The sequence below is a fragment of the Streptopelia decaocto genome (genome assembly GCF_964273445.1).
Source record: "Streptopelia decaocto genome assembly, chromosome: 3".
NCBI lineage: Eukaryota > Metazoa > Chordata > Aves > Columbiformes > Columbidae > Streptopelia > Streptopelia decaocto.
Window position 1 is genome coordinate 62,946,842 of NC_138656.1, and position 26,800 is coordinate 62,973,641.

At 39.8% G+C, this 26,800-nt stretch overlaps 1 long non-coding RNA gene across 1 annotated transcript in view; it reads right to left on the reverse strand.

The window, feature by feature from the left end:
• Positions 1-5,041: 5,041 nt before the first annotated feature.
• Positions 5,042-26,800, reverse strand: part of LOC309437230 — a 49,638-nt gene continuing 27,879 nt past the window's right edge. Inside the window, exon 3 of the long non-coding RNA XR_014183513.1 lies at positions 5,042-5,282. This is a non-coding gene — a long non-coding RNA (uncharacterized lncRNA). The remainder of the gene's footprint in view (positions 5,283-26,800) is intronic.

Genomic DNA, 26,800 nt, shown 5'->3' on the forward strand with positions numbered 1-26,800 from the left:
TGTGCTTTCCCAATATGCAGTTAACAATACAATATTCTTTGTGTCCATATGGGGTATTTCTAAGCAAGCATAATGCAAATAATATAGCAAAGCTCTTAGTAATACACAGCACTTCATTAAGACTGTAGAGTTTATTTTAGGCCTCTCTGCTTAAGCTGTGAAATTATTCTGACATGCTGATAAAGTCTTACCAGGCTTCCGTAGAGATCACACACATAATTACTCTCAGATAAATTCCACTCAGTTATTCCTGTGAGCTGAATTAGTTTGGTTTAATTACAGAACAATTCATGCCCAGATAGTGCTCTGGGAGGAATTCAAGGGCAAACATAAGTATTTTCCGTAGAAAAGGGACAGAAGCAAAATAGATGCAGACTAAGTCCTCTGGTCGCAAACATTATTATTTAGGTCTATATTCTCACTCATAAAATGAAGAAATGTCTGATCATATTAGGGTGGGTGTGGATCAATGATGAAATATGTGCCAGAGAGCTCTGGTCCCATAGCTGTCTGGATAGTCACCCCTCTCACTTGTGCATCTATGTCTTCTTCCCAGAGCAGTCAAGGCATGCAATTGCCTTTCTCTCACTTCAAAACATGATTGGGAGACAATGGGACATATACTCAGATCCTGAAGCTGAGAAGCTCTCTGGAGTCCACCACTTTAGACAATGAGACTCTTTCTATGCTAGTAAGTTAAACAGTGCCCAGGACCAATCCCAAGCACTGGAATGCAATTGTCTATACAGTTCACTGTCAGAGGGCTCCCAGGAATGTTTTCAATCCCCATCAGATAGCACCCCCAAACAATTCCTGGACCTGGTCTGGGGTCTGAACATTCCTGGGATCATTCTTAGCAGGTACTTTGTATGCAGGTCCTCTATTTTGCAGGCTGAAAGAGTTTATTAGAATAGACACAGACTATTCCACCCAGTAAGCCAGTTTATATTATGTATGTATAATAGAGTGTTAAAGGTTCCATTATGTTCACTAAAGCTGTTTGTGATGTAATGTGTTATTGTGTTTAAGGTGTTGGGATCCTCACCATAGGAAGACAGCAAAGAGGCTTTCTGAAAGACTCTGAGCAAGGAGCAAGACCGTGAACAGTTTTTAATGGACCTGAAAGAGGCAGAAGTATTCACTTTGTTCTTTTTGTTGTTGTGCATCTGCTCATAATATCAGTCCCATCTTCCCCAGAGCATGGAGACAGAGATGGCAGTGGTGCTTGGAGAAGGACATGCCAGCTGAAAGAATAAACTTGCCATGGTGGATTGTCTGTGACTAACAGCACCAACAGTACAGCTTAGCCTTTTTTCTACTCTAACTGGAAAAAGCAGAAACTACAAATGTCCTCTGGTCACAGCCAGAAGTCTAGCAGCCTAGTGATTCAACACCATATATCCTAATAAGAAAGTCTCCCCCACCTCGACTAAAGGAGTCTTCACTTTATGTGTTATTACTTCCCTTAATTCTATAGTTTATTTTATTTCTTTCCTGAAGAAGAATAGCTGACACCCAACTGATTTTTTTTCTGTCATCATCACACTAACTGCTTTCCTTTTTGATGGGGACATTTTTTCTCCTTGTGAACTACCAACAGCTTTTCTTTCTTTTGATGCTGAATTCTCCACTTTCAATTTAGGCCTGTGTTTTTTGTCAGTGGTCCCCCTGAATTTTAAGTAGTTTTGCCAAAGTTCCTAATTATTATCCAAATTTGCCAAAGGAAATTAACATGCCTCTACAGGGCCAGTACTTACCCTCTTGAAATAATTGTGCAAATGTTTATGTCCAGAACTTGACAAAAATAAATCATCCTCTGCTCTGATACCATCAGTTCAAGGTCTGTGGCTCTGAGCCCAAGCGCTTTGCTTGCACCTGAACCCCACAAGCTGGCTGTCAGGACTGTGCATCAGCAGCCAGGCAGTCTTGGTCTGCTCTATTTAAACAGCTCTAGACACCTGGCACTTTTGTCATCATTTTTTGCATTGTGCTTTAGGACATATGTTCAGCTATAGAGCAGCTCTTGAATGTTCAGAGTTCACTTGTATGTGTATCTAAGTTTACTAAACCGCAGATAAAAGTGTGAAGCATGTGCTGTCCCTGGCTTTTCTGGTCAGAATGACTGAAAAAGCCCTTCTCAGATACCATATTTTCACTATAATTTGTATCTCCTCAAGATAAAACAAAAAAGTCTGTCAATGAATATTCATGCCCGCTTGAGTACACAAGTCTGGTAACTATGGCTACACGTGTAACCATAAGTAGAGCTCAAACAGTGGGTGACAAGGACAGCACAAACCTTCGAGAAGGACTAAATCACTGTGTAGTGGATATAGTCATCGAGACATACATGACAACAACTCTCATCAATGCATCCTTCTGTCCTGTTTGCTGATCAGTTTGCTTTTTTCCTGAGGAATGTGGTTGGAATTTAGGCTACATATTGCAGAAATTCTTATAAATTCCTATTGCTCTCTGTTTGTTGCGTTAGTATTTATGTTGTGATTAAACTCCTTAAAAGCCTCTGGGTAAGCCTCCAAATATTTCCATCTCAGTGGCAACTTGAAGCAAACATGATCTCAGTGTGTTTATATATTCCCAACATATTTCCCTGAACTCACCCAGTCTCCGTTTGAACTTAGGTCAGCTTGGACTGCTACAACAAAGTTAACAACTTTTTTTTTTTCCCCCCAAATCTGGCTCTTACTAGCATCATTTCATGTCCTGTAGATTTACTGTTGGAAGATATATTTAAATCACACGTGTCACTACTTATTCTTTCTGTACAACTCATGAGTTCATAGACCTCTACGACATCAGCCTGAGTCATCTCTTTCCCAGGCTGAAAAATCTTAGTTTACTTAATGTTTTGTCATGCAGAAGGTATTCTATATCTCCTTCTCTGAAGTCTTTCCAGTTCTGATACACCCTTTTTCAGATGTCAGGATGAGAGTGGCATGCAGCATTCAAGGCATGGGCATACAAGAATGTAATGCTGCTCCCTGTTTATTCAAACTTCCTTGCCTTCATACCTGCACTGCATTTCCATCTCCCTAGGATGGCACTCATTGTTGCTTACTTCATCAGACAGCTAGAGATAGTGACTCGATGTTTTGGTTTTCTTTCTATTTAGGCCTGGAATTTTAGCCCGTACAAATTTGGTGTTACTCATCAAGGCAGTGAATTTGTTAATTTTTTAATTTGTTAATCTACCTTTATGTTAGGTTTTCATTAATCTCTAATACTACTGCAGTACCAGAAGAGCTTGCTATGTTTTCAGGTGTATTTTGTACCACCATGTACTGCGGTAATCTTTTTTTTGTCAAGGCCCCAGCATACCCAGTGTCAGGATCTCCATTTTTCTCCTCTTCTTTATTAGAGTCCTTACAATACTCTGGAAGCATGCAGCATGCATATCATTCATTTGATTGCTGGCAGTCTAAATTATTTCCATTTGTTATGTGGCTATTGACCTTCTGATCTGTCTCCTTTTTGGATAATGAATCCAGAACAGAAGAATTGTCTCAAACCATGATTCTCTTCCATACCCACTAGCTTTCTTTAACACTTTTCAGTTTAAAAACTCATTCACAACCTTCTTCATTTGAAGTGCTGGAAGTCTGGTTTCTTTATTGTCTATACAAAGCCCACGTCAGTATATGTCTCCTGTATAACAGAAGGATCTCCCATTCCTATCCTCTCAAGTCCCTGCTCATCTACCATCTTTTCTGCTGGACATAGCAACTCTGCCTTTTGACTTTTCTCTCCAGCCCTGCACAGAGCACTCTAAACACTTCTGAGACCACTGCCATAGAAGCTCTGCTGTTTTTAAGGTGCCTAGACTTAGCCTCCAAAATCTCTGCCCTGCCCCTCTGTTTGCTCTTTGTGCTTGTGTGGATCAGAACTTGAGGATCCTGCCTTGTGCGTTTCACAAGCCAGCCCAAACTCCTGTTGAGATTTGCCACATTTGCAGCCCTCCCCACCCTGTTCCCAGCTGTGGGTCACACCTGTTTCCCAAAGGCAGAGTGGGACCTCAGCTCTGCTATAGCTTTGTGTGTGCACTTGCTCTCTAGCCTGGATCTTTGAGATCTAAAGCTTTGCACAAGGCTTCAAAATACTGGAGTCGCTGTGATGGCAATAGAACAAAAAATCTACTCTGCAAGAAGGGAAAAGCTCAGCCATCATTCTCCTTTCTCCCTCCCCATTGCCCACAGAGTCCCCTGCATCACTAGCCCCCTTCTTTTCCAAAAGGGCACAGACCGTTGAGTCATGACAGATGCAGGACACCGAGCCCTGTAAGAGCTGAACCACAGGCAGGCCCAAGATGTCTTGCTTCCTTTTAATTACTTACAATTATAAATCTGAGAGTATAAACTCTGCAAGTCTAAATAATATCTTCTCCCATGACTTATTAAAGTTGGATGGCATGCAGGCTTGTTCTTTTGCCATGCTGTTTCACAGAGCTCAGTCTCAGACCAGTTGGCGAAAACTCACTTGAAGTTGAGAAGCTTTTGGAAAGAGAACAGCTCATTCTGAGTACAAAACAAGTACTCTGAGGCAAGAAAGGCTTTCTCTTATTTTTAAAGTTAAGCTCATTAGGGATTGGGCTCATGTTTTGTAAGTTATGTTGCAATGGCAACAAAGCTGGTGCCTTAATCGCTCTTGGTGGAACAGACTCACCTTCTCACATCTCTCTCCTGCATACTTCTCTCCCTGCCTGGATACTCAGGTTCCTCTTGCCTTCAAATCCACCAACAAATCTGCAGGCTGTACATTCATTCTCATTCTGCCCAGAAGAGCTGTGCCTAACTGGCTGATGATCACAGACCACTTTCAATCTTTCTCACTGAGTGTATGGTGGTCTTCTGCTGAAACACTGGAGCAGCTAAAACACACCCTAGAAGCTGCTTGCAGCTGTGTTCCATATATATGCAGCTGTGCTTGTCATAATCTCTGCTTCCAGTGATTTCCACTGATTTCCAGGACTTCAGCATTCTGATTCATGAAAAGCAAAATGACTAGCAAAAAGGTTTGATTATATTCTTTTATTTCTCTACTGGATTTCATTCTTTTCCTGCATGAGGGCAACAATTCTTCTCCTTTTCCTTTTCTCCTCATTTAAAACTCTGTCCCTCCTAACTTTTTCCTCTTGTATCACAAAGCACAGTTACAGTCTCTTCCTGCTTCAGGTCAATCACTCTCCATTCCCCAAAACATTTCTTTTAATCCATAGTCCTCATCTCCTTCAGACTTCTTCTCAAGTTTGCCATTTGCATCAAACCCTGGGGAAGAACAAGAAGATCATAATATTTTAAAAGTCAAACAATTTCACAAAGATGTGCAAAGCAGAATTAAATAATTCTTGGCTCCCTTCAGATAAATGTGTACAAGAGACCATCACTTGAAACATGCTGTCACTCCTTGCTTTCCTGTCTCATTGCTTGTTTGCTGCTTCTCCTCAAAGCTGCACAGCTTTGAGAGCTTATGTGCTCCAGCCTGTCTAGGTAGACCCCAACATGCAGCAATAGTCTGTGTTCAAGGAGAAAGGATAATCCCAAGAAGAATGAAAGCTGGAAGCTTTTCTCTAGTAGTAGTACTTTTCTGTGAACCATTTTGCCTTGTTCTGCTGTTTCCATGTGGAATGGTAAAGGTAACATTGTTATGGACTGCATTATATTTTTCCTACTTGTTTACTTTTTCTGTATTTTCCACTAGATTAGAGACAGTTTTTTTCCCTCTTGAACTTGTAAATAAAAAAAACAAATTATAGATTATTTTTTCCACTTTGCTACCTTTCTCTCAGATAGAGGACTAGCTTTTATTGTGCACAAACTCAAATAGTTTTGGTGATTAAACTCACCAAGTGACTGAGGGGACAATTACTTTTCTAGACTCAAGTGTTTGAGATGTAGCATTTCAAAAATCCTCCTTGGCTAAAACACCGCACCTTTTACAAGGGTGTGAAAAACAATAACAATAAATATGGGGTATCTAGGGAAGAATACTGACTGTGGGGTCAAAAAGTACATCGACTGTGATGTCATGAGAAAAATATACTTAAACATTTTGTTCCAGGCAGAAAAAAACAAATGTTGGCTTGAACTCGTGGTGAAAGTTGCCCTGGTGAAGCGATTTGCTTTTGTCCATGCTACTGTTAAGTACATATATATGTGTACAGAAATATTCCCATGAGAGAAAAAATTGGTAATGACAAAGTGGCAGCATCATATTCTGTGCTGGATTAAAATATTTTACATTAGCCAGATCAAAGTAAAAAATTCAATAGCTGAAAAATTATTTCCTCCAGCTGTGCAGAAGAGAATGAAAAATAAAACAAAAAAGGAAAAAGAAAAAGCCACAGAAACAATTAAAAGTAGAAGAGGAGCAGAAGCCAGCCAAAACATGGCACAGATTCTATCAGATGGGCATACAGAAAAGGTGGCTGGCATGACAGCCCATAAGGAGCTGGAGAACAAAAGCTTGATGCTATGAACACTCTGCTTTGCTTTGATGTGGTTGCTAGCATCCTACCTCAGAAAAGACACTATGTGCAAGTGCCACATCATTTTACAAGCACTTGACACTAAGCATCAATCATTTTTCCTCACTAGAAACAGCTTGCCAAGTACTGTTCTCTGTTCTGGCGGTGAATTCAATGAGAACTGTACCTACCTAATAGAGACTGAAAGCTGGCCCAGGGTTTCACTTGGAAGGCATTTTGCTGGAGCTTTCCTGTCATAATGCATTCATTTCTATAGGATTTGAAATCTTTAGCTCCTTAAAGGGCTACATGGGGACACAGATATGTGGGGGTCACTCCATACAGTTCAGCATCCTGCCTCCAACAGCCTCCATTTACCGTCACACTGGGAAAGATGGAAACCACTCAAACAACTGCATAAGGCTCTTGTGGGGGGAAATGCCTTCCTGGTTCCTGCAGAGAACAGCGTGTCCCCTGAAGCATGAGATTCGATTACTTTACTCCAGAACATTAAATTTCTAATACTATTAGAAAGTCTTCAGGCTATTAGGCATTTTCTTGAAATACAGCTACCATGTTGAGCTTGATGACCCCCTATAGAACAGGCCATGTGCCTGGTATTTCCTTGTACTAATCACCAACCATTAATGTCATCACATGAGCCCTGTTCATAAGCAAATGTCCATTTGCAAGAAGCCAAGGGCCACCCAGTCTTAGCTTCCAACCAGAAAAGAAAATGTCAGTCTTGGATTTGGGACTAATAGGACAATTTGCTTGCAAAGAAGGCCTATTTCTCCACTTCCTATGAGCAGCTGTACACATGTAACACTCCAGGAACCCAAATCTTCTCTGTAGCAGGGATGTCCTCAGAGGAAGCAGGTACCTGCCAGCTGTGAAAAGTGGGTCAGCAGCCTGACCATTAGCATTTTGCCCAGAAGCTAATTCTCAACCTTACAGTGCACCTACTGTTTCACCCTGGGGGTTGAATAGAAAAAAACCCTGTGAAGGAACTGTAGTTTGGAGAACCTCAGGTCTGAGCAATTCTGAGAGAAAGAGAGAGAGGAAAAGTGAAAGTGAGAAAGGGAGAAAGAGAGAAAGGGGGAAAGAAAGAGAAAGAGAGAAAAAAAGAAGGGAAGGGAAGGGAAGGGAAGGGAAGGGAAGGGAAGGGAAGGGAAGGGAAGGGAAGGGAAGGGAAGGGAAGGGAAGGGAAGGGAAGGGAAGGGAAGGGAAGGGAAGGGAAGGGAAGGGAAGGGAAGGGAAGGGAAGGGAAGGGAAGGGAAGGGAAGGGAAGGGAAGGGAAGGGAAGGGAAGGGAAGGGAAGGGAAGGGAAGGGAAGGGAAGGGAAGGGAAGGGAAGGGAAGGGGAAAGAAAGTTTACTGTTCGCTAAGCCTGTGATCTCTTGTAGTAAATCTGAGAGGCAAACTGCATACCTATATGCAAACAATGTTATGTCATTTGCTTGATCTGCACCATAACCACAGAAAACTCCAAATAGTCAAGGGAAAAGACGAATCTTTTCCTAGTCGCACATCCTGCAGATCATTCAGCTGTGAAGGGTTCATACCATCCCCCAGAAGAGATAAAATGCTTTTCTTCAGAAGCTTTGATAGCCAGAGATTTACTAGAAGTGAGGGCCCCTGCACCTTACCTGATCAGATCTCACCTGGTAGCATCACTGGCAAAATCCTTGCTGTCCTAAATGAAACCAGGATTTCATTCCCTGTCACCACAAAAGCTTTAGGTTCTGCAGTTTCTCTACAGTAAGAATCTGTGAATCTCAGAAAACTTTGCTCTACAGTAACACTTCGCACATTCTCCTACTGTATGCTAACAGGTTTTACAGGCAGTATAGTAATTTGGATTATATGGAACAGTGCCGGGCCAATTCACATGGCAGCTCTGCAGGCAGCCTCCTGTCCTCCTCCACTCAGGTATTTAGCAGAACAAACAGCAAGCAGCAGGATGCAACATTCTCCTCCTACAGGGATGAGGGGACATATACACAAAGATGTGTATATTTAATGTTACCAGAAGATGTGAAAATAACTAATTCTGTATTGAATAATTGCATAGATGGCACTGAAGAGCTGAGAGAAGACAAGCAATTATCTCTGACACACCATATAGCAAAGATCTCCTCTCTGCTTAGCTATATGGTTGAGTAGAGAAGGGATTTAAAGCCTTACACTTACCAGAAAAGCAACCACATGCTTCATTTTTCAAGTTGTGGTGGAAGGTGTCAACATATAAATGTATTTTACATAAAAAATACATAGACTAATAGAGAGCTCAACAGAAATATTTCACAATTTCAGAAAAAGTATAAAGAATTGAGACAAAAAACGGACAGCACTGCATGCATGTTTTGTTGATATCAGAATGAGAGGAAAAACTCTATATGCTCCAACTCACAAAAAGACTGGAATTAGAATGAGGAAAGGTTTGCTGTTCCACTTAGTGTCTGTGTCTGTTTGGTTCTTTATGTTATCAAATCTTAATTTGATTTGAATTTTGTGTTGAAATGAAGTCAAGTACCCAAAATTAAATTAAGCTAGAACAGCAAGTTTTGCCCAATTTTAAGATGGCATTGCCTGTTTTTACAGGTTTTCTACTGGAAAACACTTTTCACCCATGCCTTAGATACTGGAGATTAGCTGCACTACAAAATTGAGACCTGGATTTTTAACCTTTTGTCTTCAAAGATTAAGAGATTTCAGAGCAAGGCTTTTTGTTTTGACACAATTTAAATGACTGCAATGTTTGTGAATCTTTGAATGAATCTGCATATTAAATTTTCTCTGTAACAGGACACTAGACAAATTTTAGTCTGTCTCCAGTCTTTGGAGAGACCATTATGAACCCTTTAGGCCTGAATCAATTGCCACTAGGCTCAGGGCAGAACTATGTCTTTCAGAAAATACAGATTGATTCACATTGAATAGTTCTTCATATGAACTAAAGAGGTGCACTTTTTCTTTTTGACAGACTATTTTTCTGTCAACATCTTATTTATGTACTTTCAGTATTAAACTGGGGCAATCTATCAGAAATTAACTTCTCCTAAGAGGAGATCTGGCAAAAGCCAAATGAGAAAACTGTCTTGTGTCTATGCATTAATCGGGTTTCCATTTGATTAGAGAAGACAGTACAGGATAAATAGGGAAATTATAGTAGTACTTTAAGCATCTTACGAACATTCTGTGACTTTAATTCCCTGCTATACATATAAAGTGAACCAACTGATTGTTAAAAGCATGTTTATTGAGGATTAACATTCATGTAAAGGATGCATGCTTCCTAAGCCTTGGCAAATCTGTTTTTAATGATCAACTGGCATGCAATTAGCCAAGAATAATGAACCTTTAAAACCTACATTAAAAGTGCATTGGAGACATTTGTTTCAAGCTGTCACAGAAATATTCCTTAGTTAATGGCATCAACATTTTTATTCGGAAATATAGAAATAATCACAGGCTATTATTTTTATTGCCTCTCACTGAAGAAGGCCTGACTGGAGTAATTAAGTATGTTATTTTAGATTAATCCCTTCTGCTTCTTGGAAGATGAAAATGGGTTCCTCCCCACATTTGCATTCATTAAAAACCATCAGCTTTGTCTCCTCCTCATGCCAGCATTATAATGACTTCTTAAAGTTAACAACATTAAGGTTTCAGAAGAAAAGCATTAATTAAAATAACGCTGTTCTCCTAAGTTTTCTCACCGTTGCAGCTCACTAAAAACTTTGCAGGTGACTTTGGCGGGTAGGAAACAGCTGTCACTCTGAAGTTGTCACTGCTGCACAAGGGTTTATGGTTGCATTGCACTAGCAAAACTGAGCATTATTTTTTTATGACAAGAAACTGAAGAATAACTTGTCCAGTTGAAATATTACCTCTGCTGCCAGTAGGTGTTGCTGAGTTTGAATCAAGCTGTGGGAAACTTTGGGCGGGTTCTGTCCTGCTATTCATACTACGTTGGCTGCTCCAGCACTTACCTTCAGACCCTGAACTACAGGGACTACTTTCCCTCAGGCAGCAGTACACTTACAGTAGATAACTGCAAACTGAACCTTATGCTGGTTCACTCAAAAAAGCCCTGTGACCACAGTGCCTGAGTATGTTTATCATTTCCAAAAGCCCATTGTCTTAACTCTGACTGGGGCTAATCATTTCCTTCTCTACCAGTGTGGGCCTGGGATCAGGACTTATGAGTTTGCTGACAGCTTTGGATAGGTACTTGAGAAGAAGAAAACAAAAGAATTATTGAAATGAAATTAACTGTTTCCTATCTTCCTGTATTTCTAAGTTATAACTCATGTCAATGGACTCCAAATCCCACAAAACAAACAAAACCAGGCAGAAAATTATCATTGTGGAATTATTTGGAGCCATGAATACACTACGGAGATATGTCAAGAAATGGATACTAATTGTTAACAGTTACTGTGCTAGTCTGTGCTAACTAGTGTTTTGTTTTGTTTGTTGTTTTTCTTTTTTTTTTTTTCATCTTAACAGGCCACAGGTCTCTGCTTCCTGAGAAACAACCAAACCTTGGACTACTCAAAAAGAAAGCCTTAATTTTTCAGGAGAGTTTATTATTTCAATCATTCTTATACACTTATTCTTCTGGAATACCTAAGGAGAGAGGAGCAGTTTGTCTTAACAAGGTTGCAAGGATCTGTTCATCTGTTCCTGATGAAGAAATCCTCTTCTGCAGTTCCACAGCACTTATTCCTGTGTTCAAACCAAGCTTCCTCATGATGAGAACAAACAAATAAGTAAAAGCAATTCCTCTTGCCATGTATCTTAATGATCCCTTTCAGAAGCCTTAGTTTAAACATCAGCATGGTCTCCATTACAGCAAATAGCTAGGAACTTGGCAATTTGTATTTACATGAACTCATGCAATAGAAACCTACGCTTCACATTTGACAGACCTAAAACTGAAGCACAGAAATCGAGGTGTATGCAGCCTGTTGTGGCCTTATGGCTCAGTGATTTGTGCAAGATAACACAGGAAGTCTGTGACAGATTTTAATTCAGGCTTCTTAAATTTGCAGCTATCATTCTGATCATCCTCTTGCCTTTTTCCTCTCATTGGTAATATCACCAGAGTGATCATTACCAAGCATCAAATACGTATTTGGAGAGTAAGTGGGAGGTAGTTGCTAAGGCAGAAAAGAAAGTCTATGTTTTAGAAAGAAAACAAGCCCGGTACGCTCCAGCTGGCACCCACAGTTAGAAAATAAGCTTTGCTCTCTATTCAGGGTGCAATTAAAAATGCTATTTGTTGTGAACATATAAAAAATATCCTTAGAGGAGAATTTTCACGAGCTAGGGAATAAAATAACCAAGCAGCTAACACCACTAAGCCTTGAATAGCTTGAAAACTGCTTTCTCTAGAAGAAGGACTGAAAAAGTGTGACGGCTTTTCCATTCCTGCCAGTTCCCTCCTCTTACCGTGTGCAGAAAGGAGCCTTGCCCTTGCCACGCTCTTGGTCTGGTGACCTAACTGATAGGGAATTCCTTCTGGCCTGAGTGGCACCGTGGCTGGCCCTCATAATGCAAAGCTTTCTGTGTAAAACATCCACATTCATTTCGTAACGCAACATTGCTGTGGAGAGACATGCTGAGATTGGAAATTGTGCTTAGGAAGTAGCCCTGAATTCCTGTGCATTGCTGGCATGCTGTAATCCTGCCCAGTTTGCTGCCTCCAGCAAAACAAGGCATTTTTATAGAAAAGGCCCCTAGCCATGACTGCAGCTGAGGGTCTGTTTTTTTCAAGTGACCTTACACATAGGCCACATCCATTCACAGGGCAAAGGAGAGTAAGTCACCTTTATTATCTCCTCCAGAGAGAAGCAAAGAATGTGAGAAGGCAAACTGTACAGTTATCACCAACAAATGCAGAGTAAACAGGCAAGACTGCTGCAAAATTCTGCATTTCTTTTCAGCACTGGAATTAAACTGTGAGATAAGGCTGAGAAAACTAATCTTCTGAAATTTCTCAGGAAGTGATTGTTGGGGGTTTTTTGTCACACGCAGGCGACATTGCCAGCACAGTGAGAATCCAAGAGAACTTAGTGTCCCTGTTTGGGCTGAAAATGGCCATGATAAACAACTGGAGGGAGCTGATAGCATAATGCCCTACATGCATTCTCCACAATATCCTTGCATTGCTCATTTTAAAAGAAGAAAAACATTTCCTGCCTGGATACATAACAGGGGAGGGCAAATGTTCTGGAATGACCTGAGACAAAGGCAGGGTTTTTGTTTTGTTTTCTTTTGTTTTAATGAGACTCAGAGAATAATATTGGTTCAGGATACCAGCAAATTGCCCAGTTGGGCTTTTGGCCTAGTTCTCAGAAGAAAGAAAAACAACCTCCCTGGACTCCTGACATTTTTCCCTATATCTATCTTACATCTCAACCAGGAAAGCCTGCTAATAGTGGGAGTGTAGTATTACTCGTGCTAGACCTTTCATAAAAAGGTCTTCAAGTCTTAAGGTTTCTTCTGTATGTTAAGATTGATAAGTTTCCTTTTCTCAAGATTTTTTCTCTCTGTTGCATAGCTGTAGTTGTAGTAGCAATGATAATGACTGTAGTAGCCAGGCATAGAGCTGACCTATTCATCAGCACTGAAACAAACATAAAAAACCAAACCAAACAAAACAAAACAAAAACAAACAAACAAAAAACATAAAAAACACCCAAACAAACAAAAAACACCCAAACAAACAAACAAAATCCTGCACCCCTATGCTCAAAAGGTTTTATTGTAGTACTTTTAAATTATTTTACATACAAAGATAGTTGGTGCTTGAAAATACACTATTTATTCAGTTTAAGTATTTTTAAATATATTGAATAACATGTTAAGTCTTCAAAGTCAGAACAAGAGAAAGATAAGATTTGGAGAATATGCTGGATTTTCCCATCAGAAGTGAGAGGCCTGGCTTTGAACTTTCACTAGTGTTTCATTATTTTTGCTCAGCTAGCTTGCAGAGAACTCTTAACACCACTGTTAAGTGCAACAAGATCCAGGGTCAATGTTTTGATTGCATTCAAAAATAATTTCTTGTGTAACAGGAGAATATACACAAAGATATTAAAGTCCTGCTTCTCAGCCCAGTCTTCTGCAGGGTATAATATCAACAGTCCCAAGAAGTTTCCACTTTCCTCAGCTCTTAGTTCCAAGGAGAAGTAAAAGCAAGGGTACATGTTGGATGATCCTGCTTTCACATCATTGAAAATCAGGACTAGTTCCAGAAAGATCAAGTGAGCTGTACTAGCATAACGTTAGCATAAGTGAGAACACAAGTGATATGTAATACTGCTGTAATTGTTGGCAGTAAGAGTTCTGCCCTCTTGTGTATTTGTTCTTCTAATTTTGACGGTCTGCCTAGTATCTTTTCACATGCTGAATTTCATAGTTATATTAGCCCCTGTTTATTTCTTTTTGTCTGGTGACACCCACTCTCAGATATTTTCTTTCAGGTTCTCCTGATAAGGTTAGGAAATCTTGGTAGATCATGAACTTTGAATAGTGTTTTGACATTCAAAGAAGACTAACATTTTCTCATTCTTTAGGTCAAAATGGCAGTCTTTGCTATAACTCTCTAGATGATTTTAAAGTATTGATAAAGAAATTTGAAGCACTCATAATAACTCTTGTATTTCTCTTCACAATTCTCCACTCAAATTTTCAGGAGTCTCTTTGCTCCCCACCTTTTTTAGTACAGAGAGCACTTTGTTGCTAATTTATTGTGCAGAACCAGCAGCTTTAAGTATGTTCCGTCTTTCTTATAAATTCAACTAGCGACATGCAGTACTATCTCTTCCTTCAAACCTTTCTGCACCATCTCATCTCTAATGCTCAAGTATTACTCAGATTTGGAGTAGGACTCATCTCACATAACCATCCCAAAGTTATGGCATCTAGTCAAGTCAATTCCTCTGGTTTCTTCTGTAGTCTAAAAAGATAAACCATTATGTCAAGATATAAGACTTCTCCCCAAGATCAGTGAGCTGAATTGCCATACATCAATTAGAGCCTTAAACTAGCATGGACTAGATGTCAGCTTTCAAATGGCAATGGCTAAATGAGATTAATGTGTATTCTGGTGACAAGGTTTGGGGTCCCCAAGCACACAGTGAATGGAAAATGATGACACTAGGAATAGTGGTTTCAAGCAGATAGATAAATTTCACCAGAAATTCTTATCATACCATTTGAAAATATTTCCAGGGCAAGGCTAAGGGCAGCAGAAATATCATCAAAGCCTCTTTTTGCATTGTGCACAGGTGGGAGTCCATCTGGTTTATTGCGAAGAGGTACAGCCATTTATATAGGTATAGTCACCTATATTCAAGTGAAGATGAAGTACAAGAAGACTTCAAAATGTCAGGAGTGCTAAAAAATTTACAAAGAAGGTAAGATTATGGTTTGTTTTATTTGGCAAGAGAATACACAGGGAGTAGTTTCCTTTTTTTTTTTTTTTTTTTTTTTTTTTTTTGAGAAAGAAGCTTTTAATTGAATAGCAGCACTGACAGAAGACTAGATGGGAATACAAGGACCATAGACACAGCTAGGATGGTTGTCAGAACAGCGCTGTAGGAGCCACGCAGCAGCATGGCTTTGTGAATGTGAGATTAACTCTCAGCTTTATGTCTAATCCCAGGAGAGAAGTCAGAGCTCTCTGATCAACAGAAAATAGGTTGAAATACAGGATGCTAGGTCTCTTGAAAGAGGTACTGCAGACACAACTATTTACATAATACTCAAGTCCCTTTTTGGTACCAACACAACACATATTGCTGCTAAAAACAGATTTCTTACAAAGGTTGAAGGGATGAAAAAATAACACTGCTCACCACTTCTTCATTCAGTCTATGCTTCCTTCTTTTTAGAATAAGTGAAGATTTTGCTAATTCCTATTACATGTGGTTTTAATATGTGAATGAATATCTCAGAAAAGTATCTAGCAAACATTAAGGTTTACTTTAGTTTGCAACTTAAATCCAATGCCACTCTTTCAAGATCGGAAAAAAAACGCTTCCAAGACAACCTTCTGCTCCAGCTACTGGTAGGGAGGTCATAACCCCTTGAAAAAGAGGGTGAAACTGGAAATACTGGCAACTATTTCAGAGGAAGAGCCTGACTCTACACTGCTACAAGAAGGATATGGAAAGAATGATCCTTATGATATCAGTTATCACTTTCTTTAAGGGCTTAAAATTTTTTCCATAAAGTGTTTTTATCATCTTACCAACACTTTAAAAAAATCTTGTTGCATCCCTAAATGTGAGCCAGATTAGGCAGCCAAAAAGGAATTAAAACACTATTACTTTAAACAGAACTTGCTAGCACACATAAGCACTTTTTGGATGTAGTGATTGAAGTAGAATCTGGCCCTATATTAATAGATGCTAGTGGTATGCTCTCCATTTATAACTTTATGCTCAATTTAGGATAAACTGTACTAATGAGATGTGGTTTGAAGTACGTGAACACTATGTAGAAGTGTTTAAGGAGAAGAGAAATTAGAGGTAATTACAGATTATTTGTTATACATATGATATGTGTTATTTTTGTTCGAAAAGGAAAATGTGCTTTGATACAGAGCTCAACCTAGCCAAAAATACTTGCTTGGTCATAGGTCAAAATAAAAATAATTGTTTAAGGAAGCAGGAGCAGCAAAGCTGGGGATAAGAGGAACAGAGCAGGAGCACACTAAGGCACAGGACACATATGGTGTATGTGGATCGGATTGGACATTAGATCCAAAAGCAGAACTAAGTTCTCAAAGTTGCAACATTTAATTTTCCTGGCTGTGCCCAAAAGCTTTGATCTCTAGTTTCCTTTGTACTACACCTCTGAAGAGCTGGGCACCTGGGACTTGAACACTAAGCCACCTGTACTCTATCACTTGCAGCTGCCTAGAGCCAGTCAGATGGTACAGACTGAGCCTTGGTACCTGCTTTCCTCAAGTTTTCAGTTGATGCCCAAAGAAGAGTGAGTCACTTCATGCAAACCTCACATAAAACACAGAAACTGCCTTGCAACCTGCTAACCCTTAAGTGTCATGCTCTTACTCCCTCTCCCCCTGGCACAGTGAGTGCTAGATTCCTCATTGCATAAGGTTTCCTCTTCAACAGCAGTTGTGGAAAACAAGTGTTCCAAGAGCCAGACGATTAAGAAATACTTCAAGGACATCTGAAAGTATAATAGACCCCACAGACTGGGCAACTGTAATTAAATAATCTGAGGACTAAGGCATCCTACCCTAAATGCCCATCAAGTATAAGATGTTCTTTAAATCGGAACTGGACACGGCACCCCTGATTCAGAACTAGCTGGTATCCAGACTCCCAAAGCTCAGACATGACTAGACTTGAAATGTTTTTAATTACTTCTTTGTTTATTTGTTTGTTTTTATAAACAGTGATCTCTACTAAGAGGTCCACAAAAGTAACAGCACTTTGAGCGCATTCACGCCCATTCACCACAGGAACAGATCAATATTTAGTTCTTTTTATAACACACTTTTTATATCATGTCCTTTTGCATCTGGGGCCCAGTAAGAGAGTTACTATTTCAGGCCATCAAGTACATATTCCCTTTCAGTAGCTTGCATGTCCTCAGAAAGGCCAAAAGCAAGCAAGGAACAATAAGAGGGGCCAGCTCCTTACTACCAGTCCACCACACGGACTTCTGCTCAGCAGTGAGGACTGTTACTGACAAAGTATGAGAGCTTTCTGCTATATATACCCAGTATTTTAGAAGCTTTCTACAGGCTATCAGTGGACCTTGGGTGTCCTTTCCCCAGGCAAAATGACCTCACCACCTCAGGAAGCTGTCCTCACAGCAACACGAAGTGGGCTGAGCACCATGTGTAAAAGGGCTGACCCTTCTCCCTCGGGTGCACCCTCGATGCAGCCTTGGACAGTGTTACCAGCCCAAACTTGTTTCTTACAAAACCTATCATGTATATGATGGTTCCAAAGACAAATGTGTGCTTAGGAACTTGTGTGCCCTCATAAGCCTCAGAAAGCTAAATCCCTTAGAGCTCAATCCAGCTGCATTTTGGTCAAACAGAAGATTCCCATCAGCCATATTCAGAACTAAACCACCACTGATGTTTGCTGCCAAGAGCAGCGTTGCCTTTCACAGCTGCTGGGTAACCTGGAAGCTTTCAATCATGGGAAACAACTGGAAGGTGTAAGGCTGTGTGCCATAAGTATCCCCAGGAATTTGGTTAGGAAAAGGACACTGAAGATATAAAAAAATTCCTTTGTTTTAGTCTTCAAGTATCATAACAGTTTAAGTATCTCTTGCAATATTTAATCTAACTTTTCCCATCAAAGTATTTTTGTATGGCTTGTTTGTATATAATCTACCTGTTAGCTTCTGCACTTTATCTCTCACTAAGCACCTAACCCTGCTATTAAAATGAATAAAAAATATTCCCTGTTCTGAGCTGTTGTCCCATCTCAAGGTAGGGCACTTCTGTGACTTGGAAAGTATTATATCCCACTGTTTTTGTGATGGTATCCAGCTCTCATGAAGATGTGGTTCCTACCCAACCCTCTTGCTTTGGACTGCTGTGTGAATGCTGAAGGTCATTGTTAACATCAAAATTGATAAGATCTGGTCACACCACAGCTTGGAGCTTAAAGAACCCTGTGAAGAGTCACAGCCTAACACATTTTCTGTGTCTCACACTGTCTCACACACAGTTTCTGAGATGATCCAACCCTCTATGGATCACACTTTTCCATGAACTACCTCTATCCTGCACTAAACAAACAGATAAAACATCTAGAGGTGCCTTGAGAACTCACATCGAAGGTAGCAAAGACCTTCCATAGAAAATTTGGTAACAAATTAACAAAAAATATTAAAATATTAGAAAATTTCAGCCCTCACCGGAAACAGAAATGGTATCATAATACCTTAAACATGTTATAGCTGGAGGGCTTTATGCTCCTATTTGCCTCTTCAGGCATAGCTCTCTGCTTAAGCCACATTTTCCAGGGCACACCACAACCACTTAGAGAGGAGATCTGGCTCATTACAGGAGCCAGAGGCCAACACAGGCGTGTGCTCTTCCATCAGAAAATTTGATTACAAAGATTCAACTATACTGCTGTGCCCAAAACCAGTTTGTTTTGACTCCTGGCATTCTACTTTCTCACAGCTAGCAGTCTACATAGATAGATACAGGTAGGTAGACAGGCAAGTAAACAGACACAGATTTTCTACTAAAAAGCAACATTTTCTCATGTATTGTTTTTTAAAAGACAGTTTTCAAGCATTTGTAAAAAGACTTATTATCAGAGAATAAGCAAAATTTGAAATCAATATCAATTAGAAGTCAAATTCCAATGTGCACATTCAGAGCCCACCTACAGCTTTGTTGTTCCGGCCACATCTGTTCATGCTGAAATCAGAAAATGGGCTGAAAGGAAGCTGAATGCTGTTTGCAATAGGAGCAGCAGACTTGCCTGAGTTCATAGTCTGCAAGGTGCATTTGATGTCTTCATAAGGAAATATTTTTCAGGCTCATAGCCAACAATAAAACCAACGGTGTATCACATGCCATTCTCCTTGGTCAGCTATATTGATAACGGGGTCTTCTTGTGACCTTTTCACAGGACATGTTTGAACACCATACTACATTGTTATTATGTCTGTACAGATTTCAGATCAGAACTGGCTGGGCAACTTGAAGGACAGAAACAATAATTCAAGTCTAACCTGCACCCATTTAGAAAAAGATGCCCTCATAAGATTCACCATAACTTTCCAGGACGTTTTGTGCAGGCAACACCTGAGGTTACATAGAATCAATTATGTGAAAAGGGAATTTCATTTCGGAGCTCATACTCTCAACTGGTGGGAATTAGTTCTTCTTCTCATGTCTCTTTAATTCTTTTTTTTTGAAAATGTAATTATTGTCTGGAAAATCTGACTCCAGTTAGCTACCTGCCAAGAATTGACTCACATCTGTGTACAAGATGTTCCCAGCTCTTGTGCGTGAATTTGTATCTGTTTGCAGAATGTATTGGATCAGCTGCTTTCTACATTCACAGAAAGAAAGGAGAAAGGACCCACAGCGTAACCAAATGGTCAGGTTCTGGGGTTTCTTTCCCTCCTACTGGACATCTGGACATTCCTGGAATTAATTTAAGCTCTTTTCTGTGTTTGTGTGTGTGCACATGTGTGTGTCTATATACTGACAGAGAGCAAGGAAGAGAGTTGCTGTTTTACACTTAGTATGGTTCCTGAAAAGGCTTGACTGCTAATAAACACTAAACATCACACATAATCAATCACTTAGACTGGCCTTACACTTGCGTTTGGTTCTGTCTCCCATCACAGTACTTAGTACTCCTGAGGGATACTCTGAGGGAAAGAGGAAGACTGCAAAGTATCTCCGCTTGGTGGAGATGGAGCAAGATAGTCATTGCACCTGGAGCCCTAACATCTGCCACTGGATAACAACCAAGCAAACTCTCTTAAATGTTAGACTAACCCATCAGTAATTTATGCAGACTAGAAAAGAAATTCCTGCTGGTGCTTGCAATTTGTTTCCTTTTAGTCCATTGCTGGGCTACCTGTTGGTTGTTCTTGTAGTATAGCACTCAAGAAACCTGAAGTTACACTGTCAGGACTTGCATCCTTTTGTCTGGTGAGATAGAAAAGACCCTGGAAGCCGGCAGTAGCTGGAAATCCTGTTTTAAATCTTCTTCTGAGAGCAATTAAGACTCCATCTCGTCTTCAGAACAGTGTTTCGTCTGAGGAGCTTGCTTTCACCAGTAAGAGAACCTATTGCACCAGAGTCTCCAATATCTTTAATTTTCATTCTACAGAAATAACACATTTTAACAAAAAGAAAAAAACAACAAAGAAACAAAAACAACAAAAAACCTCACTTGGGCTGCTTTATATAGCATTCTGCCAAATAATAAAATTCTTCCAGAACAAAGAACTTCTGCTTACTGCACTGAAAGAAAGCACAAACTCCTTTGTACTAAGTGAAAAGCTATCTACAGTGGTTTACCATATTTTAAATGTTTGTGTCATGGCAGATAGTACCTGCAAATTATGTATATGATCAAGATGGCTATGTGTTCATAAATAAGATGTACATGATGTCTTAACAGTTTGTTCACACTCAGATATTTAACTTCCAGAGGCAAAGATGCAACAGGTTGGACTCCTATAGCCTCATACAAATAACACTTCCAGTGTGTGAACAGAAGCACTGCCAAACAGTGTTAGCAGAGTATCTCATCTTCTTTTTATCCACCTTGCTGCAAAGAGGAATGCTCGGAGTTGCACTGCACTACTGAAAAACAATATCTCCATTATTTTTCATGGAAACCTGTATTATGACAGTACGGCACAGCACCCCAGATCTCCCTGCAGTGCGCTGGTACCCATCTGGTTGTTCAGCAGAAATGTGATGAGTCAATGTGGTTGTAACTGTGTTGAAAAACAAATTACTATGTAGATAAGACTGTCTAAATCACTTAATGAATCCAGTCTTTTGTCACGAATACACCTGAAATGAAACTTCATCAAAATGACCCAGACCAAGGGGATGAGCACAAGTGTTGTTGGAAAAAGAGTCCCTTCTGCTAAACTCTCAGATGCAGAAGTGTCATACGTTTGGTGTTTACATATCACAGACAGAAACTGGAGCTGGAGACCAATGTTTGTGAATTTATTTTACTAGCACCTAGAGCATCCGTCCCCCATAGTGTGGAAACTGAGGTGACTATTGGGTGGCCCAAAGGAGGTTGCTTCAGAGTAATGCAGTATGGTAGCAGAGAAGTGGTGGACTCTGGTTGGTAGGTTTGCTCATAAGGAGAGGTAGATGTATCCATCTCCCTAGCATTCTCTTGACCTGTGGCTGACTGTGGCTGGGGAAAAGCACAAGGACAAGACAAGCACAGAGTGATGCACCCATCTGGAAGAAGCGGCTGCAGTTTTCTAGCTATAGATCTGCACAGCCTGGCTTTTTCTGAGAGTATTTGGTTTTGAAATTTGGACTTCATAAATGATTCAAAAGATGGAACATTGAAAGCAGAGAAGAATGGAAAAGTTAGAGAAAACAAAGTCTGGTGTCTCTTGAAGAGCAACATGAGCCTCTGGCTGTTACTTCATCCACTGATGCCATTTGGCAGAAGTCAATCATATAATGACTCCACAGCACACGCAACTGCTTCAGAGCACCTTCAAATTGCTTTCATGGTGCGCTCCTACTGAGTGCAGAGAGTATTCTTTGTTTTGCTTTATCGTGATCACCTTCAGCCCTAGCTATTTCTTTATCAGAGATTATATGAAAAGCCAGTTTTTCCTGCCAAGGAATAAAACCTATTCCCTTTATGTAAAGAGTAGATGTATGGACTTTGCTTCCACAAAACAAATAATGTTTTGCTTAAGCAGATGTCTCTGAAAGTGTTGTATGCTAGAAGCAAGAAAATAAAATCAGTGAAACGTTATATTCCCCACAGTAAAAAATGTCACAGGTACAAAGCTCCAGTGAGGAAGAATTTTGGAATCATTGCGAGACTGAAAAAGACAGTCTCAAGAAAAAGCTTATCAACTGAGATAATTATGCCTGCAACTAGGTATCATTATAGTGACAGCTGTAGTGTTATTTGTTGGGTTTTCTTCTAGATTCCTGAATGTGACCAACATGACCTCAAGGAAGTACTCCAGGATGTCAATGATTGTCTCATTACCTGCTGGGACAGCTTGCACTTACCATGTAAGTCTTGCAGTACCACTGACCAGCAATCCCACACTTACTGCCTTGGCTGCCCAGCTCTCCCCAGCAGCTGCAGTGGCGACAGGGCTGCAGCTGCTGCTGTATGCCTTGGAGATAAAAAAAGCACACCCTATCTGACTCACTGAGTTAATATCTATCAGCTCTGCCAACACTGTGTTCAGTGTCTGGGAAGCTGATACAGTAAATTTCTGCCCATATTGGTAATGGCAATGATTCACTGAAGCAGTTGGAAAGATGTTAGGATCATGTAACAGGATTAGGATTTCTCTACCTGGCAAAAGAAATAGGGATTTAAACTACCATAAATTATCCCTGAAATCTTTCTTTTGCATTGTCTTTCTTTTCCATATTTAGTTGGATTTCTGTTCTTAACCATATTTCTTTGTTTTCTTCCTTTCTTCCTTCCTTTCTTTTTCTTCCTTCCTTCTTTCCTCCTTTCCTTCCTTCCTCTCATTTTTTCTTTTTTCCTCTTTTCCTTCCTTCTCTCTCTTTCTTATGCTCTTTTTTTTAATCAACCTTTATTTCTGTCTTTCTTCGAAAGTGGGAGGTGGGAGGGGACCTAGGAGTAACTGCTATGACTAACTCATAATATTCACGTGTATCTCCATAGTATTTTGCAGATCTTTACTTTCTCTTGTCCCAAGTGAAAGAATGTGTTTCAAACGTCAATTTTAGAAGAATAGACTGAGGTACAAGAAGCATATTGTTTACAGCAGAGTGTATGCCTTTGTTTTTTAACCTATTGATACTGATCACTGCTGGGAGCCTGTAGTTTTGCTAGTATGACTCTGCAGAACGTTTGGACCCTGCAGTTTCCATGGGACATACCTAAACCTACTCCCCTTCCTTAGGATTCATGTCAGTTTGCTAATGGCTGATTCAACACACCAGAAAAATAACTGGTATGTAGAAATATGGTATGAGATGTAAGGGAGCCAGACCAGAAACTCAGAAGGATTAATTGTGAAAGTCAGGGGAAAGGAAGTTGCAAGGTTCAGACACAGCAAACAAAGATGATGCTTTTATTTTGGATGGGCCTGCAGGAAGTAAGGAGTCTGAAGAGCAGAAGAAAACGTGAACATGGAGTTGAAGTGAAATTGAATTTAAGTGTGCCAGGGAGGTGGCAGAATAGCTTCACCGAGCAGCTGCCACAGAATCACTACAAACTGAGCTCCTACGACTCTCACTGGGAAAGCTGGACTTTCAAAGAGTGACAGATCAAGGAAACCCATCATTTATTGATCATTTCCCCTCTTGAACTCCACCAATAGCTCTGGATATCAAATATGATATGATATATGATATGATATGATATGATATGATATGATATGATATGATATGATTGATATGATATGATATGATGATATGATATGATATTGAAGTATGTGGAGGTCCAGGGATAAGTCAACAGTGGAGTCTATGTAGCATTCATTATGTCGCATTATCTTTACTGTTAGCTCTATCGTCTTCAGCAGTACTTTTGAAAATTAGTACTATAGTTGGCTAGGCCAAAAGAAAATCATTGCTTAGACTGAGGCAAATCAGTGAAGACTGAATTTTACTGACTTAGGTGAGACTGGGGATCCAGATGTCTTCCTAGGATGCAGTGTCTGCAAGCAAAAACCCAAAAATATATGTTTATAAGGGTCTGCTAAAGTTTTTTTTGTAAAAAATTAAGGAGAAAGAACCAAAACAAAATATGCAGCTTGGTTCATTCAAGGTGGCATAACAGCAAGAGACAAGACCAATGTCTCACAAAAACATACCAACTTGGACTGTATTCAGTACATAGTATTCTTCAAATATTGAAACAGAACAGTGTTTAGAAACAGAGTTTGCTCAAAAACACTAGAATGAAAAAATATTAAAATAAAATAGTTGGTTAGCACTTATATGACTTCTATTTGTTTGGAGTTGGGATAAAAAAATGTTACTAGAAGCCATAATTGGTGAGACTTCTGAAATTATACTGAAAGGGACAAATTGAGGCTCAGGTTAGTTAGATGTAACTATTGGCCACTAGCTGTAAAAAGGGGAAAAAAAAAAAAAAGGCACCAAGTACTTCTGTGATTTTTTTTTGCAAAACGTACCCTGTGGCTTCAGTGAGGAGCTGGAAAACATCCTCACGTTGACTCATCCGTGGCACATGGTGCTCCAAGCTTTGTTCCCATGTGTGTTATTTTCACTTTTGGCCATGTCATAAAAACATGTAAACCTAAAAAAAAAAACCCTCTAAAGATCTATCTGCAAAGAACATGCAGTACCAAATAACATTTGAGGCCGATGTGGTAGAAGAAGAAAATGGATCAACAATTTGTGAATTATAGGTTTGACACCAATGGAGGAAAATGCTGTAACACACTTCACACCCTCAAATATTCACTGTTTCCCTGTCTTTGCATGGGGCCAAGTTCTTGAGCTCTTGTATACATCTACTCATTACAGCTCGACAGCCTCAAATGTTAGTGCAGAATGACATTTCTCAGTTCCTTTTTAAGTGTCTTTGCTGGGAAATGTGAAAGTTTGCAGATTAACTGAAGATTAATCATTGAACTTCCTCAGCAAAAGAGAAAACTTTGGTCACATTTTGGCTTTTTTTTTTGGTGGGGGACTGGATGAGGGGACATTAAAAACATTTGATTTGGCCTGAAGTAAAAGTGCATACTTCACACATATTTCTAACCTACCCCCAAAAACAGTCTCTGGCTTTGAACGTGTTGAACAGGAAGCCATTTAGTGTTGGAATGCTTGCTTTGCTGGTCCAAGAAATACACATTCTTATTACTCCTGGGCTATCTAAAAAGACTCAGGGTGAAAAAGTTTAATTTATATGTAGAACCTTGTTTCCTGTTTTGTTTTTTCCCCTTGTGTGCCAAGTCTGTTTTTTAAACTCTGTGATAGGAAACACATTTTCCTTTTTCTCCCTTTCGTCTCACTTTATTTACCCAGCTGTATATTTCACTTCAATTTATAGCTCATACTCTTACCTGGCTTAAAGTCCAAAGACATGGTGAGAGAGCGGGAAAGATGGATGTTGTGTTTTCATGGTCACTGAGGAAAAGGAAGAATCTGGGTGGAGGTGAAGCTGTCTTCAATATCAAGGGAATGGTGGATGAAAACTTCTCTTTCAGGATGTGCCACAGTATATGTTCAAGGGAGGTGAGGAAGAGGGCACAAGGAAAGCAGTAGCAGTAGCAGTGCAGAACATCCCCTGATCATTGAATGGACTTATGCATGTTTTAACTCCACTTACTCTCTCCAAATGAGATACCCATCTCAGCAATTTTGCTGTTTGGAACTACTTGCATGTAGAAGTATGAGCAAAAGAAGGATGAGTAAAAATTAAAGTGAAGTGAAAAAAAACAAAACAAAAACTAAACTGAAATGAAATGAAATGAAATGAAATGAAATAAATAAGAAATAAAAAATCAAAAATCAAATCAATAATAAAATAAAAAGTAAGACCAGTTCACAGATCTTTTATGTGCCTAATAGATGTATGTACTTACGAAAGCACTCTGTAAGGGAGTTAGCTCCCCAAAGAAGAAAAAAAGCCTTCCTGAAAGAGGACTGTAGGATCTTAAAATAAAACTGCACATAAATTAAGATATCTACAATTAAAACCAAACCAGGGAGTGCCTGTAGAACCAGGTTTATTATCATTAGTTCAGGATCATTATTTAGAACAGATTTGAGTAAATGGATGATTTTTTTTTTTTACTTTGGAGGTAACGCAATGGCTAGTGACAGCCAGTGTGCACATAACTATATATGTCTATCACAACTAAAGGGAACTACCAAGCACACTACATTATCTAGTTTAGTACTCAGTTTTTTAAGACTACAACAGCTTTTGGAATAGTTTGAGGCTTTTCTTTTTTTGCTGTCCCAGCATTTTGATATTGCCCAACATTAAAAAAAAAAAAATACAATTTATTAAGTGGAGGGAATGTACCAAGAAGGAGCCTGAGGCTGTGGTTCTTCTCATGTGCTGTCCTGGGGGTGAAGTGATATAAAAATACCACTCTTCTGTTTCTTACTGCTCTCCCTCTAGAGGTCAAAGTGTTTATGTTAATAGCCTCAGACTGAAAGTTTAGAACAAATGCATACGATTTCTCCTGTATGTGCAACAGATCCTTCATTTCCTTATACTGCTAAGAAAGCCCAAGAGGTCAACAAAATAGTCAGTGCACCCGCCAAATCTGTACAAGCTGACTTCAGGACTTTGGCAGACAGGCTGCCCAGCACTTGAACCTCCAGGGGAAATCACTGCTGCAGGCCTCCACACCACTTCACTTCCACACGGGATGCCAGAAGACCAAGCACAGGACTGAAGAGATTTGACATGGCCCTTGCCCATGTTTCCACCAATATTCCCAGCCAGCCTGCCTGGCACACACCAGCTGGTGCTGAGGCAGGATTGTCAAACCTCTCTGGAAAGCAGAAATTCTTGACAAAGACTGTTGTATTTGTAGCATATTTTCCATTTTCCCGTAAAGCTGCAAGTGTTGCTTGGTG